Source organism: Anabrus simplex, chromosome 2 (assembly GCF_040414725.1).
Source record: "Anabrus simplex isolate iqAnaSimp1 chromosome 2, ASM4041472v1, whole genome shotgun sequence".
In the NCBI taxonomy this organism is placed as follows: Eukaryota; Metazoa; Arthropoda; class Insecta; order Orthoptera; family Tettigoniidae; genus Anabrus; species Anabrus simplex.
Genome location: NC_090266.1, coordinates 778,595,581 through 778,602,570, shown reverse-complemented (window position 1 = coordinate 778,602,570; position 6,990 = coordinate 778,595,581). Strand labels below are relative to the sequence as shown.

The 6,990-nt window shown below is 39.7% G+C and overlaps 1 non-coding gene across 1 annotated transcript; it reads right to left on the bottom strand.

The window, feature by feature from the left end:
* Positions 1-570: 570 nt before the first annotated feature.
* TRNAS-CGA (transfer RNA serine (anticodon CGA)) lies at positions 571-647 on the bottom strand. The gene has a single exon. It is a non-coding gene; the product is annotated as a tRNA-Ser (tRNA).
* Between the last annotated feature and the right edge of the window lie 6,343 nt (positions 648-6,990).

Below are 6,990 nucleotides of genomic sequence, written 5' to 3'. Positions count from 1 at the left end.
TCTTCGAAAGCAGAAATAGGTAACTGGATATTTTATAAAGTGGGCATCTCTGCTGGTATACTGGAGAACGACCTCGGCCAATAGTTCGAATATCTCTGAATTCAGGGCCTTCATGATAGTACTTGAATAACATAATTTTCATAAAGTAGAACTTTTATTTTCACCCAGTTTCGGCGGTTGCCTTCACTGTTATTTTTAACCATACCTGCTCACAAGTTGTTCAAATTATTCATTTCGGAAAAAAATCACATGTAAAAGGGGACGGAAATGACTTGATCGGAACTATTTCTAAGTTGATACATCATGTGGAACTGACTAAGTTGACTCAGACAGTTTTTATTGAAAAATATTCTGGGTATTCGGACTTATTTAGAATAGCGACATCTTATTCCTAGTCTACTGATTGAGATACTGATTTGGACATTTATCCAGGTAAAATATTATATTTATTGCAGATAATTACCATATACAATGAATAAACAAAATCGAAACAGACTTTCAACGTATTATGTCGTGTTACGTACATGTAGTACGTGTTGAAGAGATGTTAAGTACAGAACAAAAATGGCCAGCCGGACACCAGTGGGATCCGAACCCACAACCTCCCGATTTCGCGTCGGTTGCTCTACCAATTGAGCTATGGTGGCCTAGGCCATCTTTGTTCTGTGTCGATTACAGTGCGGTCGTGAAAATTCAGTATTCAGTAAACAAAATCATTCAATGCAGAACTTAATTAGAATAATTTTCTTTGCTTCACACCTTAGTACGTGATAGCGATCACACTGCTTCCCGCACAAAGCACACATGCATTCCTCATTTAGCGAGTGATACTTCGTCGTGGAGCGTAACTTGAAGTGAAAGCCACGCACAGCAAGCCTTGTTGATACGTGCCGTAACTCGTAGTTGGCTTCCGTCCATTTGTCATTCATTATCGCTTCCGTACTGTAGAAGTCCAACCAAATTTCCGATTTTTTTCTCTGATGTTTGCGAAATAAACTTTGGTATGCGGGAGTTGATGGGAGAGAGAATTTGTCCCGTATTTCCTCCAAAAACATAATTTCCATAGTTAGCTCATACACAAGTCTCAATGAGGTGAATTTCGACAAACACAGGGCTCTCATTAAAAATGTTGCTTTTATCTTCTCCACATACTTTAAGTTTCTTACTGATAGATGCTGCCAGATACTGTAGATGCCGTAGGTTATTACAGGTGCTATTTTCACTCTTAATAACTTCAACGCTGTCTGAAGGGATATTTTATATAAATATTTGATGTCATTAATAGCTACCACTGCTCCTGTTAATCTTTGTTTGATATGCGCTGTGAAATTTGTTCCTTGTATATGGAGTGTTACTCCGATGTATTTAAATTTATTCACACTGGTTAATGGTTATCCGTCCAAATATAACACATCATTTGCTGCATGTCTGCCTCCTTTCCTAAAGGTCATAGTCATGGTTTTACTTCTGTTAACATGAAGGTCATTTGTTTTAGCCCACTCCACGAGTCCATCAAATGCCAACTGCAGAGCACTAAAACCATGTCATCTGCGTACATATAAATGTTTGTATCTTCTGTCTTCGATGCCTGAATGACATCATGTGTTGCGACGTTAAAAAGGAGAGGGCATAAAGGATCACCCTGTAGTACACCTGTAGTCTGGCCTATTGGATCAGATATTGTGATCGAATCGTCTATTTGAACCTCATTCTTTGCCAGGATGTTTTTTACTAGTTGCAATATGGGATTATTTTTTTCCTATGAGATCCTCAATCTTTGATATGACTTGTGTTCGACTAATTGTATCAAAGGCTTTCGCATAATCCGCAAACATAACATGTAGCTTCCCCTTCGTGAATCTAGAAGCTTCATGAATATCATTCCGAAGACATTCTGTAGCCTGTATTGTGTACCGGTTTTTCCTAAATCCAAATTGCTCTTCTGGGAGATACTAATCTATTAAGCATTCAGCTTTTGCGTTAACAGGTTAGTCAATATCTTCAATAATATGCATTCTAGTGTTACTCCCCGATATGAATTAGGGTCGCTTAAGTCTCATTTCCCTTTATAAAGGGTCTTTGTCGTTGAAGTCCGCCATCGATCTGGTATTCTTTCCTGTTTAACACATTCGTTGAATAGGCCAGTAAGGGGTTCAATGAGAACAGGAGCCAAACTCTTCAAATGTTCATTGTAGATCATGTCTGGCCCATGAGCTTTGTTATTTTTCAAATTTAATAGTACCTCCTATATCTCCTGTGCGCCGAACATATTTATTGGTTCGTCATTAAAGGTGCTATCTTTGATTATGCGTGGTCTCATGTCCTGAAGTGTCAAAACCTGTGCGTAATGAGCCGTCCACGTGCTCATGGGAATATTCCGAGGAAATGTTGGTCGTTTCGACCTGGTAACCAGGTATGGATTGTATTCTGCCTCTTCTATCTATCTTAGTGCTGTCTCTTCATAGTATTTCGCTTTAGTTTCCCTCATTAGCTTTTTGTATTCCCTTCTTTTCCAGGCGTACATTATTAGTGCTTCTTCTTCTAGCGTGTCTGCAGCAGTATGGAGGAGTTTGATTGTTTCATATTTAGCCTGGTAAAGGACCCGTTGAACCATAATTTTGCTCTTTTCTCGTTTCGGCTATATTTTATAGCGGAATTTAGGATAATGTTTTGTAGTTTCGATACTGCACTATCAATATCACCATCTTGGACATGTAGGGATACCATATCTATTAGTGCATTGGATTCTGATATTACCCGCATGTTGATTTTCCTTGATACTTCCGTAGTTTTAGTGACGGCTATGGTTCTGTCTCGCAGCATCAGTGTTGTTGCCACTGGTAAGTGCTTCCTGGTTGCTGGGCGTAGAACTGTCTGGAAAATCATTTCGACGTCCTTCAAATTGGAAAATAACAAATCTATAGTGCTACTTCCATTATGGCATATATATGTCTTTTCACTTGGTTCGTTAACCAGCCTTAACACTTCTGCCTTGAGGTATTCCAGAAGTACCTCTGTTGAATAATTGCGAATATCTGTCCTGCAATTCAGGTCTCCCGTGAGTATTACTAGATCCTGTGGTTGTATTCTATGGAGTCCAGCACTAATAATATCCACAATGTCTTCTGCCTTGCATCGTGGTGAGAAGTATACGCCTATCACTGTGCATATTTTTGTTTTGACTATTATCATCTCCGGTACTTCGTACAGCAATTTAAAGGGGGCCATTTTGGGTTTGAGAAGGCATGAGATTCCTCCCACTGGTCTACCCGTTTGTCCTTGCGTGGCAAAAACATGCATCGTATAAAAAGTAGGAATATTCCATTCTCCAGTTCGAAATGTTTCTGTTAAAATGATCAAATCGAAGTCCGCTAAATCATCGTTTGGTAACATATCGAATGCATTTACTGCACCTTCAGCGTTCCATGTCATCACTTTCAGTGTGTTACTTGTTTCTTGCCTAAAGCCTTATGCTTTCTTTTTGGTGTCCTGGAAAAAGAAATCACCTTACTAACACACCTTTCGGCCAAAAGTGTGGTTGTTCTACTAACTCTCTCAGTTCGAACGGTATCCCTACTCTGACTGACTTATTGTTACTGATTGCTTTTAGCTGAGCACACTCAATCTTCCCGGCAATACCATTATTTTTTAAGTACGCTACAAGATCGGCATCTTTGACCGTTTCGTGTATTCGACCGCCATATAACCAAGCTGATTTATCTCTTTTTTTTTCTATTTACTTTACCTCGCACCGACACAGATAGGTCTTATTGCGTCGATGAGATAGGAAAGGCCCAGGAAGTGGAAGAAAGCGGCCGCTGCCTTAATTAAGGTACAGCCCCGGCATTTGCCTGGTGTGAAAATAGGAAACCAAGGGAAACAATCTTCAGGGCTGCCGACAGTGGGACTCGAACACACTATCTCCGGATTACTGGATACTGGCCGCACTTAAGCGACTGCAGCTATCGAGCTCGGTGTGATTTATCTCCTGCTCTTAGTTGATTGTTTTCAGTTATCCGATTTCCAATGTTATGTTGTGATTTCTTGTATTTCTTCTTATCTAGTATTCTCCACTGATGGTGCTCTTCATCGTTGTCTGTACCTTGTCGTCCAACAGTATGCATATCGGGTAATATTTCGTGATCCTTCCGTTCAGGATCTGTTCTGTCTCTATGATCGGGTATGTTCTACCGTATGGACGATTCCTTCCCCCCATTGGGGTCTACCTTTTCTTCGTGTTGTGTTGCTGGTTGGATTTCCTGCCAGTGCTGTTTTCCTCGACTAGCCACCTCTCTGAAGCTCTTCGTGGAATTGGTTGGGCCGGTCGGGCCTGTTGGTTCCTCGCTATGTTGTTCGGAATTTCTTCCCCTGTGTTTCGTGTTGTTGGTATCCGGACTTATTATGTCTCCTATACCTACTGTAGTGGTTCTGGTTTGTTGTTCGGCGACGGTTGTTCTGATATCTGCTAATTCCTTCTTTGTTCCTTCCACCATTTCCTTGAACGTCGGGATGCGATCAGTCAGATACTCTATGATAAAATTCAACTTCTGATCTATTTCATTTATTTTCCGGTCTCTGTCGTCATGCCATTTTAGTGTGTGGGGTTTGCAGCCACTGCATAACCAAGTCAGCTTGCAGTTCTTTCTTTTCTTCATATCATATTCATCCCTGATCATGCTGGTATATTCCTGGTGCTGCCATCTGTTGCAACTCTCACATTCAATGCCGTGGTCTTCATCTCCCACTGGTTTCCTACAGATGTCACACTGCATCTCAGTCGTTACCTGCTCCGCTCCTGACTGCATTCTCCTTGCCGCTTGTCACTGTCAAGGCGTCAAAATGGCGACTTATTGCTATCCACAAAGAAAAGTTCAATGTCACTCTCAATCCACAATCCAATGTCCATTCATCTAGATAATATCTCTGTAGGTAATACACCAGTTAGTTGGATATTCCTTGGTCTCGGGTACTTTCAGTGTGGAAAAGATATCGTATCTTTGACGCTACGCTTTATGGATGATAGATGTCGTTAATTGTCACGGGTAATTATGAACTCTTAGATAGTCAACGGAGTTTTATATCTTACGATTACTCCTTGGTAAATACTTCTTGGCCAAATATTAAAATGGCGGGTCCAACACAAATTCCGAAGATATCGAAATGTTTCAATTCACCATACGAATAGCAAACCAGACCTGGATAACACTATATCTCATGCAGGCATACATTTGCACTGCATCAAATAATTATTCGCCTATATTGAATTTTCAAAACACCATTCATCACACGTAAATACCAGCCCTGCGCTATTTCTGTGCAATTGACACGCAATTTTTTTCATCTCATTTATGCCAATCTTGACTTGGTCACTTTTTGGAATGTACCCACTAAATGTGAGACGAAGGAAATACTGTATAACACACTACACAGCGATTTCACGACTATAATGCAAGCAGGACACTCACTGATAAAATAACAGCACTACTAATTATTCCACTTAGACTATCGTAATTACGAAATACTAGGAATAACAGGCTAACTATAGAAATTTGCAGTTACTAAAAATGCGCATATATTTTTTTTATTTGTATAACTACTACTATTCTCAAACAGAAAAAGCAAGCAACGTACTATCTAATAAGCAAAGCTACACGAAAGTTCTAAGCTGCACCTACGCCCATCTTAATTACAACAGGTTAAATGAAATATTAGGCATCTAGCAATAGCTAAGTTCCTACAGAGATTTTTCCCTTACTACACAAAGTTTATACAGTATACAACGACAAACGAGCGCGAAGAGTAACTGGAAAGGCTACTAACATGACTGAGAGTAAAACTAAAAAGTAGCTGGAATAGAGACTAGGTTGTGTGAATAAAGGGGATTTAAAGTTATATATATATATATATCGAACAGATGAAACAATTAATGGCCAAAATTGACGTTGTTACCTTCCTTGAAAGTTGGACTGCACCAGGATATGAAGTCCATGTATACGGTTTTAAAATATATGGGAAGACATCAGGTAGGAAACCTCGTATGTGTAGATATCCTGATGGATTACTAATCATAATAAGGGACGATATACGGGAGAAAATTTAACTCATAGAAACAGAAATAGAAGAAGTTATTTGGAAAATAATACAGACAAATATATTGTCAGGAAGAAATTAGCTTATGGCTTGGATTTGTTTACTGTACATTCTTTCTGAAGGCTCCTCATTTGCATATAAAGATAACTTCCATGAGTTGACAACACACACGAACAGATTAAGGGATATGCATGAATATGTAGGTATTTTGCTGCTGTGGGACTTCACGGCGAGGATTACAGATCGAAAGCCAGTGTATTGTAAACAAGTAGAGGAAGCGTAGTTAAAAGTAGAAAAGGTAAAGTTGAAGGGTATAATAGGTACGGCGAAAAATTAGTAGAACTATGTGGTACTGAAGAATCGTGTATTTGAAAAGGCGGTGGCCAGGAGATGAAAGGGGTAAATTGACGTATATAACAGAAAGGGATGGGTGTGCTATATATATAGTTTTATGTTCAAGAGAGACTTTACTACTCAACATAACAGTTAATGGCAGAAACCCACCACTTACCGCTAATTATTCATCTGATAATTATGGAAGAGCTTAGTGACTTGTTATTAAGGAAATAGTGAAAGGAGTTTAGTGCCCAAATATAGATGGAGAGAAGACCTCTACAAAAACTACAAGGATTGTTTTAAATAGAGAAGTTTCGAAATTATGAAGATAGAGATAGAATTTACGATTGAAAATAACCAAGTACATGCGAAGGTGGAGCTTATAACTAACCTAATGGCACTACAGCCCTGAAGGGCCTTGGCCTACCAAGCGACTGCTGCTCAGCTCGAACGCCTGCAGATTACTAGGTGTCGCGTGGTCAGCACGACGAATCATCTCGGCCCTTATTCTTGGCTTTCTAGACCGGGGCCGCTATCTCACCACCAGTTACCACCTCAATTCTA